Here is a 12,656-nt window from a genome sequence, read left to right as displayed (position 1 = left end):
AAGGTGTTAGGAACTTTGTGCTGTACTGTTTTTCTTAAACCGAAGAGGAACTAGAAAGTACAGATTCTGAAAAGGTCTGTGGGTTTCATTAGGGGCAAGGGGGAAGGTGCTTAGGAGTTATTTTTTCCTCAAAAACAGGACGTGCTTTTTCCTGTTTCTTTCTAATTTTCACCCCCACACACAAAATACTTCCCATTTGCCAGCCACGCTCTGGTTTGAGCTTTGTGCAGTAGCAGTCTCCACCAGTGACAGAAGGGTTGGGTGTTTCAACCAGCTTGCACAATCCCAGTATTTGCAATGCCCTCCTTTCAAGCTTCAAATTAATCCCCTGCTCATATTAATGTTTGTTTTCTTCTATTAAATTAACCTTTAGCTCGCCTCTTATGCATTACTAATCAGCAGATTGAATCAACGCATCTTAGTTTGAGGCAGGGGATCTACTTGAACTACTTTGTTCTCATACCAGAATCATCGCTATGCTGCATCCAGCTCAGGCACATCGCTCCTTCCTGCAGTCAATCCAACAGCCCACTCCAGAGCACTGTTTTTGGGTAGCTCCTATAATTCTACTCACCACACATCACAGTAAGTGCTTGCTTGTTTCTTGTTTCTTGGTTGTGTTGTTGTTTTTTTTCTTTAACCAAGTAATATTTTCAAACCACGTGACTTTTTCCAGTTCAAATGTTAACAAGATAGTGGGGAAAAAATTAGTGGGAAAATTAGTCAATTCTCCATAAGCTTAATGCAACACCGCCCTCGCTCTCTCAGGCACCAACAGCAGTTTTCACATGTACTTCCCTCACCATGATGTTTTACCATCACCAAGATTATTCTAAATTTCAGTGGTTTTTACCTGCTAAGATATTTAGTATATATATTCTCTCTTTCCATCACTTTTCAGTCACCATTTCTGAATGCATTAGAAATAGCTGTTCTCTCCTCTTTGAACAAATTTCTACACATTTTATACAATATTCTACTTTCAAGTGCCACAAGGTCCAGAGGGGATCAGATAGGAACACAGAGCAGATGAATCTCATGAAGTCCCTCCAGGCTAACTCACAGGGATCAGCTATGCGAGATTTAGGACAGAAGTTGTAACTTACAAACTAGGCCATCATGTTTCTCAACAGTTGGCCACAAAGCAAACTAAGAAGGAAGCACAGGGAGATCATCATGCCACATCATTTCCTCAGTCCATAGGAGCATCAGCAAACATTTGACATGAGATGAAGGCAATTTCTGTCCTACACAACATGCTAATGGCTAAGTTATCACTTCTAACCCAGTTCACCTTCCTGTTTGAGCTGGAACCCTGTACTGACCAGTCAGTCCTATCAGATGAGAGCACGCCCAGATCCATGAGGAGGAAGGAGAGTCTTTCAACACTCCAACAGCAAAGAGTGCATAGTTTCTAGACTCCAGGCTGCTGCAAGGAGCATGGAGCAGCTCTACCCACGAACAACACTTCAAGAAACGGCCAAGCCAACCAAGATATTTTCTCCATATGATCCACCCAAAGCCCACAAACTTTTGTTTTGCTGACTTACAGTCACCAATTACATGAAAAGGGCTCAACCTTGTAGGAAAAAAAGTAAAAACCCCTGTTTTGTTACCCTTGTGGCAACAACTTCAGTGTGTCTTTCAGCTGCCAAGAGCAGCTCAGTCCTGGGCACTGGGGAGCAGAATCCATTGCTGCTCATCACCGTAAGCCAAAACCCAGCCTACACATTCCTGTTACTGTTCAACCAGCATCCTGCCTTCCAGACCAAGGTCCAGCACCCAAGCATTTGCCAGCACTTTATTCAAGCGAGTGCTTTTTAAGAAAGGGAAAGAAAGGCACTTGGAACAAAAAAAGAGAGGATTCCTCATCAATAAGGAAAGCTGCTGGCTCTTCACTGGGGCACCTTTCTGCAAAGATGAGGTATGCAAGGTTGGAAAACGGGGACACGTGGTTTAGCCACAGGTTTTGGATACCATGGAAACGTTTACCTTTATTCTTCTTTGTTCTTTTATCTTGTGTTCTTCTCCAAAAAGAAAGAAAAAATAAAAAGAAAAAAACAGACTGGAGGTGCCACGTTGCTCATGGGAGAAGAGATGAGTGCAGCACCGAGCTGTGGTGCAGTCAGGAGAAAGCTTTGCCACTGGTCTGACTGCTTGATCCCAACAAAACACCAGCAGGTAAGTGGGCAATTGGCCCAGATCATACCACGCACCTTCGCTTTCCCTAGGAAACATGAGATGCAGGATGCAAACATGTCACTGGAGAGGCAATGCCTGTTGGGTAGCACCAGCAAAGCAGGAGGTTACATAGCACCCTGCAAAAAACAAAACTCAACCCACAGCCCTCACAGCCCTTCTGCCTGCGGGGATGGGACATTTCACAAGCCCAGGCCCTGCTGCAAGTCCTCCTGCTCCACCAGGGCAGTGACCACTGGCAGTGTCATGCTGCCCACCCAGAACAGCAGCACCACCCGCCAGCTCGCTGAAATCTGTGCCTGTTTTACATAAGCCAATCAAAACAATCTAAATGTTAACTGGTGTTGCCAACCCGTGCCATGGGTAAATGCTTTTGAGATCAGGGGCACATCTTTATTTAAATGGCAGCTGTATAGCAGGTGCAACATCAGCTTCATTCACCCCATTCATTTGTGTCAGCCCCTTATGCAACCAGGTGCAAGCACATTTCATCACTCACCAGCCTGGTCATACAAAAGGACCACATGCCAAACAGGGCACAGAAGGTGAGCATGCTGACCCCTTTATTAAAACCAGGATCATCCAGCTTTTAATAGGAAACGTGATCTGCTAAGAATGCTGTGTTAGCATAAAATGAACTGCAAAAATTCCAGGTTGTCACATCCAGCTGCACAACTTGGGATCTGCCCGCCCAGGTAATAACTTCAAAAGACAAACGTCTGTGAAAAAGATGCCCAATGCAGATCAATTTACTTTGGGAAAAACAGAGAATTTTTCCTTCCCACTTGAGTTTGTTCCACCTTCCAATACAGCCTGAACAAAATCAAAAAAGGCATGTGCATTTTGGAATGAAGCTGCACGCAAATGAGGTACTTGCAGAAGAGCTATGGCAGAACAACTTGTTCTTCTATATCTATTCTGAACCGAAGCTCAGTAGCAGATTCAGAATACTTCTGTGTAAACAAAACATTCTGACAAATCAGTTAAAGTGGCACATAGAAGCTCAAGATCTCTACAGAAACATAAGGGCACCCCGACCCAACAAAATCCAGACAACATTCATCTCTCTTTCAGAGACCTGCCTTCCAGTCTTGAATGTAAGAAATCATCAGTCCATCCCAAAGCTGATAAGATTGGCTTAAAAACTGACACAACAAGAGTTAGCATATATAGCAATTTCCCCCTTACTCACTCTTTATATAAGGAGCACATGTCCAAAGCTTTTCTACACTACCGTGAGGTCTGGAAACTTAAATTTCTTTGAATATCTAATTTTTACAAAAAAGTAATTATAGATACAAGGGAACAAGAGTTCTAAAGGACATAATATGAGGCAGAGCTTGCAACAAGATAACAATCATTAAAAATCACTGAACACCTTGAACATTAAAGTCAAGACACTCAACAGGTCAAACCAAACCTCCATTCTGTTACTGTTGTTTGTGATTTCAATATTCTAAACCAACAAGTGCTTCTGAAGAATAACCTTTATCCCCCCTTCAACATCTTGCTCCTCATCAAGAGCACTACTTGGAGTCACCTCCTGTATGCTCTGGTTCATTTTCAGTCTCTTGGGGCCACCATACCCAGGTCCCCAGTAGAGTGGGAAAACCTTCAGAAAGCCATGCTTATTGAAGCAGAAGTTTTTCCAAAAGGTTTTTCAGGTTTAGGGTTTTATAAACTAGATTGCCTTTACAAAATGGAAATTAAGGACTCCGTCTCAATTGGGATTCCATTACAGCCACCCTGATGAAAACACACACTTGGGTCCTTTTTGGCAACATGGATTTGTTCACAACAGCCAACTCAGTCCACATGGGCATCTGTTAGATTCACACTCAGACAGATGCAGGTGCTGCCTTGTATGATGCTAGCCACGGCTGACACGAAGCTGATTCAGACCTGAATAGTGTTACTGAAGCACTATCTGCACTCGAAGCGGTTTAGTGTTACTGGGCTGAAAGGAAGCAGTCAGACATCCTGTTTATAGGCTGCAGAGCCCTGCTGGATAAACAAGTGCACCTCGGTTAAAACCAGGGTGGAAAAAAAAAAAAGAGAAAGACTTGGTGGGTGTCAGGATAACGAAATACCAGCTCAGCTACATGCCTGAAAGTGAAACGCGTGGCTGCCAGCCTGCCCTACGGCCCCACGTGCTGCAGGGCTGCAGAATGTACAGAATGTGCCGGCAGTCCCATTGCCACAGCCCTGCTCATCTTTCACCCCAGTGCTGGGCTGCTTCCTGGCATCCGGTGACACGACGCCCCAGCTATTTTTCCACCCTCCCCGTGCCGCCCACACTCCTGAAGCTTTCTATGCATTTTGGTTTTTATCTGTTGCCAGCGCCCGCCAGGGCTGCACTGTGGATGCCTGAGGTTTCTGCAGGGTCAGGAGCAGGAAGGGCATCTTGCAAGGTCAGGGGAAGCTGTGGGCTGCCTCTCATTGGGACTCCACGAAACCTCCAGGTTAATGGGAGGTACCAGGCTCAATATCATGAGTTACTTGCATACGTGGTCAGGCAAGAGTGAGTAGGACTGGGCCAAAGTTCTGGGAGGGAACTACAGGGCACAGAAGAACACTACAGGCATCCTATTACTTGTGACCTTAATGAGGGATTGAACAAGATGAGAGAAAATATCAAGGCTCTATCCTGCGAAGCTCTCCCCCAGGAGAGCTCCATGGAGAGACCAGTGAGGGTCACTCGCTGCTCCAATGAGCCCAAGCCCATCACACACACATTTCATTGGTTACCTTCAAAGGCAGGCAGAAATCCTCACCCATTCAACACCTCTCCTGACACTGGTGCAGTGCAAATGGTAACCAGAACAGGCAACACAGTTCACTGCCAGGCTCAAGAGGCAGGAACCAAACCCCATGCAAGTCCCAGAGGGACTCCCCCTATCTGGTCCATCTTCATAGCAGTATCTGACTGCTCCTATCCCACCTTCACTACACACACCTTTACTGCTCTGCTGACCATTTTTGTCCCTCACCAGTGAAGCCTCCCATCCTCATCAGCCAACCCAGAAGGGAATGCTTTGGCTCTCATCTGTTTGCTTACAGGACAAGCATCCTGACGCAGATAAAAAAGACCTAGGTCTGATGTGACTTCTCACAGCTCTGTTCCCTTTTCACAGCCTTTCCCTGTTTACTAGACCTCTGCAAAGGAGGTAGCAAACCCCAACATGTTCTCAGGCTCTGCCAGTCTGAAGGACTCCACCCAGATCTGGTCCAAAGCCTGAGCAACAGAGAATTAGCCCTGCATGTATGAGCAATGCTCGCTGGCAGTGCCAGTGCTCCCCTTCCAACTGCTTTCATCACAGCGTGCCTGGCACAGCCCTGTCAGCACCTCCTGACCACCACACAAAAGGGACGTGCCCACTCTTATAGATCCTCTGGACAAGGCAGAACCAACAGGTTCCTGGATGTTGAGCTGAGGTCTGGGAAACCAGGGAAGTGCTCCCAAAAGAAAGTCTTGAGAATTTGTTTCCTATCCTACTCCATCTTGTGCTGCCGAGACAGGTCTGACTCACAGTAGGTTTCCACAGTGCCTGACACAACAGGTCTGCAGGCTCGCCACCAAATAAAACAACAGTGAGCATGGGGTGACCCATGCTTGGCTGGGCAGCCCTGCTAAGTGAGACCCTAATTCTCAGAGGCAGGACTTTAAGTAATTGTTAATGAACTCGTTTGTTAGCTCTGAGTACTCCTGAAATCTTTATTCTGCCTCCTTTCCAGCTGGAAAGCAAGTTCATTGAGAATGAAAGCAAGAGACTTGCAGGGAGGAGTGACAGATGCTGCCTGACTGAACGTGTGAAAAAACTGACAGGCAGAAATAATGCACCTCACACGTCTTATGGTGGCAGTGGAGCAATAAATAATCTAATAGACTCCTAAGGCTCATAGTACGCTTGTAGCGTTGTGTTCTCTTTTCAGAAGCCACTCCCCACACCAGATGACATCTGTCATGGTATAGAAGTTCCTGGAACAGGGAGATATTTTTAAATCTCTCAATGTGGCACAAAACTGTGAGTGTATCAGCCAAAATACCAGCCACCAAAGCATTTATATATAGACTCGCACATACCATATATAGATGGGAACATAGACAGATACGTGGTATCTACCAGCACTGCAAACAGACATTCTTCTGCTGGTCTCCAAGAAGCACTTGACAAGAAACTTCCCAGGCTGCCGCTCTGCCCGCGTCACCTTGCCTTGTGCATCTCTCTCCATCAGCTCCTGCTCCTCCAGGGCAGTAAGTACTGTGTCTCAGTTCTTAAGGATCATCAGAATGTTGTCCTTCCTATCATATCTTCTTGCACCTCCTCCTGCCCCTCTCTGCTTCAAGACACTGAAGTCCCAGTGATTTGGTTTCCCTGTGCCCCTGAGTACTTCTGTGTACACACACCTTCAAAAGCAGAGACCAGGGCCCCCAAAACTTCCCTCACCTTATTGAGATAGGCCCTGAGGACGGATTAAATGATCTTTAAGGCAGTCCAGTTCCCTTTGGATACAGATCCCTCCAACCTGTGCAAACTCTCGAGTATGGTTCCTATTAGAGACACTAACAGAGAGTTGGTCCTAATAGCAAAAAAAGATTTGCAAGCTCAAAACAAGCAATAGCTCCCCATGGAGCACCTGTAATCACTTCCCAGGAACTGCACTGGCACTGAAGTTATCATGGGGGAAAAATACAAAAAATACAAAAAAAAAAAGAAAAAAAGAAAAGTGGTTTCAGACTGTGCAATTCATTTTCACATAAGCATCAAACATGCATCAGCATTTCAAGCACAGAGCAGCAGCCCTCGCAACCAGGTTGATGTTTAAGCCCTTGATACAGTTATCTACCTAATAATAACCCTAAAGAGCGCTCCTTGCCTGGCCACAAGCCAGACCACATACATGCAGCCTCTGCATTTTTTTTTTTCTTCTGTTTTAAGCTTTGTCAGACATGGAAACATTGACTCTGACAAATTCAGACTCTTCCGTGGAACGGATTGGCTGCGATTTCTTTTTTGTTGTTGAGGAAACCATGACTGGGGGGCCTGGGGAGTAGAGACGGAGGGGAAAACTCGTGTATTTTGCTTTCATGTGTACTTTATTTTCTCCTGTCAGGAAACAGTGAGAAAGGATCTGACCTAGTTGCTGTCAGCTGTGTTGGAAGTGATTTTATCAGCTCCACCTGCTTAATGGGGGTATTATTCAAGACTGCAAGGACAATGATTTGGAAACAAATGAGCACCAACCTGTGAGTTCTCCAGGGACAAATGAAGAACACTTGTGCAGGACACCAGTAATCAACAATAGCAGGACAGTCTCCAGACTGAGAAAGGAAGGAAAAGGGGGAGGGAGGGCTGAGCATCTCTGTGTGTTTGCCTGGGGAAAAGAGATATTACCAGGCCAGCTCAGCTTGTTCAAACATCTCAGAGTTTGCTCCACATTAATTTCAGCAGTCAAAAGCACCAAAAGAACTGCTCTGAGAGACACGGCAGCTACATCTGCAGGGGAACATCATGTCCATGTCAAGCTTTCAGAGTCTTATAAACTGCAAGGAGTGCAACACAGTTTCTTAACAAGCAGCAAAGAACAGCCTCGACAGAACAGACTGTAATATAAGGTACCACAGTGCCACTTATTCCTGCTATGGATCCAGTGTGCATCACTAGGCTCAAATATAGCGTAGCCTCAGTGAATCACATCCTGCAGACAGCTACTTATAGGTGAACAATTAAGGGAAAAGAAAACATGTGGCATCAGAATAACAAAGGAGCCTCTAAAGAGCAGGTGGACAACAGCACACAGTGAAGCAAGCGCTGCAGAAGGCACCACAGAGACACTTGACTGGTGTTTTCAAAAATATATATGAATGGAAAAAGGGAGAAGGAACTTTTTCATTTTCTAACATGAGCAGAAAGCCCCAGGTCACTGCCTTTCCAACCATCAGGGCAATAGCAGCACTCACTGTGGTGTTCTAATCTCGACAAGGACGCTCTGGGCAGCAGTCTCACTGTGACCACCCAGCACAGTGCTCTGAAATAGCCTTGTATTTTATATGTTTTAAACAAACAAATGGCACGTAAGCACAGATAGCATCATGTACACAGCCAGCTGGTAGCATGACACACGTATCACCAGTAAGACCCTGTGAATTCTTAGTGTGCAGGTCACACCCAAACATTTCTCACCATCTATTCTGTCTCCACCACATACCCCATTCCCCAAAGGATTTACTATGGCAACTCCACGAGCATCCATCAGCACGGCTGAGACAATGCACAACACATATGGGTCAAATGGGAAAAAAGCCCTTCAGCCCTGGGACAGGTCCCTTCTGCACTTTCTCCCACTGGAATTACAGCAAATGAGGACATCTGGGGCCTCATCTGAAGCCCTGAGAAACATCAGTGTGGTACACCTGCCTCTCTCAACTGCTGTATATACTTAGACATGAATATCCCTACATATGTATACACTCAGTGAGACCAAATGACTCCACCTAAACAAACGCCAGGCGTTCGATGCCCATGCATGACACAAGTAGGTGAATTTTTGTACGAACTCACCAACTTTGCCCTGACACAGTCAGGGAGGTGGATCAAGCCAAGGAAGAAAGAAACCAATGCCCTTTGCAAACAGGCACAGCAAGGTACCAGTCTAAGTAAAAACACCGTGCCCAGCACCTTTGGAGGCATTGCCCAGAGGACAGTGGTTAGAGATGAAAAGGACACACCAGGAAACTCTTCCATAAGAGTTGATATTTCAGCTAAGTAAGTTTCTGTTTAAACAGGCAATAATTACGTCCACTCAGGAATTTCTCATTTTCACCACTTAAAAACACCCAAAGCTGCTTTGAGGCTTTTCCTTTTTTCTCTCCCACCTTTATTTGCTAGGTAAACACATTTGCGTGAGCCCTGGATCCCACAGCATTCAGTTTCTGCAGCATCAGCTTAGAAGCAGAGCAGCAGCGACCCAGACAGCTCCAGCAGGGCATCCTGGCTCCTGCTCCTGACACTACAGCTCATGAGAATGCAAAATCCCAAACCATCCAGCTCCTCACAAGATCTTCTCCCAATGTGGGATGAAGCAGAAGATGTCATTTTTGCTATCTGTGCTAAAACTTATTGACACCAGGATTGCCCATGAACTCCCGCACAGGTTGAATTGGTCCCATGAGCCAGTTTTGTTTCTGCTTATGAAGTAGTGCTGCAAGTTTAACAGCAGATCAAGCCTCACTTGAGGCAGGTAGGAGGTGTCCTACTACTTCAAACACTTTGCAGCCTTTACAAGAGGATGCATGGGTCAGTGCAGTGATACCTACTGTCTCCTTCACGGGCAGATGTGGATACGCCACACCAATGGGTACAGCCCCAAAGAGAGCATCCATGCCAGGCTGTGAAAACTGCACACCAGCACTATCTCTTGCCTACCACCACATCATTCTGCCCATGAAGATGCTTCTGATAGCCACAAGAAGACAGACAAAATAAAGAGAAGCAGGAAATTTGGATCAGTCCCTGGCCTTGACATACGTACACGTATACATGCATAAAGATGAATGCATATGCATGTCTATGCCTGTGTGTGTAGCTTTGGGCAAGTCCCTTAGCCTCCTCACTTACTGGAAGTAGGAGGGTAATACCACTGCCCTAAATGCACTGTAAAAGCCAAGGGCTGTGTAAATATCTGTAGGCACAAGGAAGCCCAATATCTGCACCTCCTCCCCACCACTACAGATAATGAGAAATTTCAGCAAAGACACACCACTAAACGTCTCATCAGCCCGAGATCAGTGGCAACAGCCCAAGGAGGTTGCTGGCAGATATCCCATGACACTTTCTATTATGTCTCTTTATATTGCCTTATGTTTTGCACATCTGTTGACCTTCTTGCCAAAGAGGAGAGCAGGGAGCGGCTCCTCATCAAACAGATCTGCTTTAGCATGTGAAAACCCCTTACAGTGGCCAAAAACCTCTTTTCCTCTGAAAGCAGGTCGCCCCCACCACATTCGGCCCCCAGCTCATTCAAAAAGGAAGTTCTCAGCTAAGATCATGGTAGCATTTTGCCAAGCTGGCCACGAACTGATTTGCACCACAAGACCACATCTCTGCAGCATCTCACAGGAGAAGGGGAGGGGGGGTGGGAGAGGGAAGTCATTTTTGACAATGAAAACGTAATGGAACATTTTATATCGATCTATGGTGGAGTCAGTCATTCTTAGAGTGATTCGCCTCTTCTTTCCACCCCCAAATTATGGACTACAAGAAATGAGCCCAGATAATGGGCAATTTTAGATGCTCCAAGCCCAGGTTTTTTTCCTGCTGAAACAGCATACCACGATAGTAGATGGACTGAGCTCCAGAGGAGATGCCCATCAAGTTCCCACACCATTTACGAGCTACAAAGAAGTTGTCTCTAACTAATGGGGGAAACAGAAAAAGACCAGTCTGGAGAGAAAATGAGAAACCAGAAGATCTGGAAAGCAACAGCAGTGGAAGACGACGCACAAAAAACATGTGGATCAGGCATGAAATCCTTCAAGATAAAAATAAAAATAAAATTAAGAAAGAAAGAGGGGAACCAGATTTTGGATGAAAGGTGAAGTTGTTACTGCTGCTTCAGGAAAACTCAGAGCTTTACGGACACTGGCCAGAGTATAAACACCAAAAATTAAGACCAATTATTTCCAAAAGGAGAGAAGAAACCAGAGAAAAGGAAATAAGCTTGGTGACAGTAAATCTTTCCTTGATTCCTTTGGTCCTCAGGGCTGGAACAAAACCCCTGCAGAATCTATGGAAAGTCCTAAGGTCTTTTTCACGAACTGAGAAGTATGACACAGGAACCAGATGACCACTGAGATTTCTAAGCTCAGTTCCATGGAAGTTAATGCACAAGGACCCGAGTGCAAAGATTACTTTTCTTTTACTAGGAGTGGATACAACACAGCAAAACCTACTGCTCCTACCTATTTCCCATTAGATCTCACTGAAGTGCAGTCTGTCTCACTTGAAAAACAATTCATAACATACACATCCATATTAAATACGTACACACACATACAAGCCCCCCTGTGATTTGTTTTCTCTGGAGGACTAACTTTGATAACATTAAGCAGAATTTCCTCATGCACTTGCCTATTAGGGTTTTTGCAGTGGTGCACATACAAAATTTCATGGTGTGTAACCACCCTCACCAGATGCACAAAGCATTCAAACCCAGCCAAGAGACTTTCCAGCTCTGGAATTCAGATGAGACCAACACTCTCCATTCAAGGTAGAAACTGGTACTTTATACACTGAGAGATGACTAATACCAGTAGCTGAGTTACAGCATAACTTTTAACACACAAAAAAAGAAAAGTTAAGGTCATCTTGACTCTCATCTACAGCATCCCACAGTGTCCCCTCCCACAGCTGCCTCACTGCTCTTTTTTCCTCCCACAGCTTTTCTCATTTTCTGCCCTCCTCTTCAACCTTATTTCCTTTCAGGTCTTCTCACCTCCTTCCATACCCATTCACCCTCCTCTGTCTATCCACTCTAGCACATTAAATACCCTTCCCATCAGCCATACTTCCCACCTCCGAAGTCTTTTTCTTCTAGTAACCCCTTTATCTAGATTTCTATCTCCAGCCCTCCCTCACCCAGCCCTCAAGTGCATGTTTGTCCATCTTGGATTGCAGACTCTTAAGGAAAAGAACCGGCTTCTACTCCACCATTAAAGCTTTTATGAGGTGGGTAAATGATAAATAAGCAGTCTCAGCATTCCAGGGTAGCTCAGTGTCAGTTCCCTCCACCGAGCTCCCTCGGTGTTTGCGTTCCCTCCACAGCAAACTAATCAGCACTTAAGACTTTTTCTTCCTTATCTCTCAGCTACAAGGCTATTACTTAAATTTTATCAGCATTCTTCAAAAATGGTTGAGAAAGGGAGGTGGACAAACAAAGGGCCTTTACCTGCACTGCTCACTCATAAGCTCCAACCACGAGACACACAGAAACTTGTGGCAGCATTGCATGCACTAACAAGGGGAGAAGACAGCCAGAAATAACACACTGGGATTATTTCAAACCCCAGACACCTCCAGTCTTCAGTGGGTTTTGGTACTGGCAAACACACAGATAGTGAAGGAGTAGCTACCAAATATATATTGACTTTTACCAGCCAAGTGTCTCTGCTTTGGGGAGAGGAATGCTGATATGGAAAAACCTGTCAAGGAGAAGGCAGGGTTAGGCACAATACAAAAGGCACCAAGAGGGACCACAAAGGGACCAAGAGACCCATGCACCAAGAAAAAGAACATTTAACTCTTCCATGTCAGTACTGAGCACTGAAGCTGCTGTCTGTTTGACAACAACACCCACACATGATAGGGGATTTGTGCAGTGGGTGCAGCAGTTTGCAAGAATCATTAAGATGCTTATTCAACTAATTAAAAAAAAAAAGGCAAGAGTACTTGCTAGAC

General features: G+C 45.4%; 1 protein-coding gene and 1 long non-coding RNA gene across 6 annotated transcripts in view; one reads left to right on the top strand and one right to left on the bottom strand.

Moving 5' to 3' along the window:
- LOC122161492 (LIM domain containing preferred translocation partner in lipoma) overlaps positions 1-12,656 on the bottom strand; it is a 320,970-nt gene that overhangs the window by 276,886 nt on the left and 31,428 nt on the right. The window lies entirely within an intron of this gene.
- On the top strand, positions 1,667-10,316 carry LOC122161493. The gene is made up of 3 exons (XR_006169196.1): positions 1,667-1,924; positions 2,038-2,181; positions 7,315-10,316. It is a non-coding gene; the product is annotated as an uncharacterized LOC122161493 (long non-coding RNA).

Source organism: Centrocercus urophasianus, unplaced genomic scaffold, assembly GCF_019232065.1.
Source record: "Centrocercus urophasianus isolate 14NV4802_14NV808 unplaced genomic scaffold, USGS_Curo_1.0 seq_19, whole genome shotgun sequence".
Classification (NCBI taxonomy): domain Eukaryota; kingdom Metazoa; phylum Chordata; class Aves; order Galliformes; family Phasianidae; genus Centrocercus; species Centrocercus urophasianus.
Note: the sequence above shows the minus strand (reverse complement) of the source record. Positions and strands in the feature narration are given on the sequence as shown.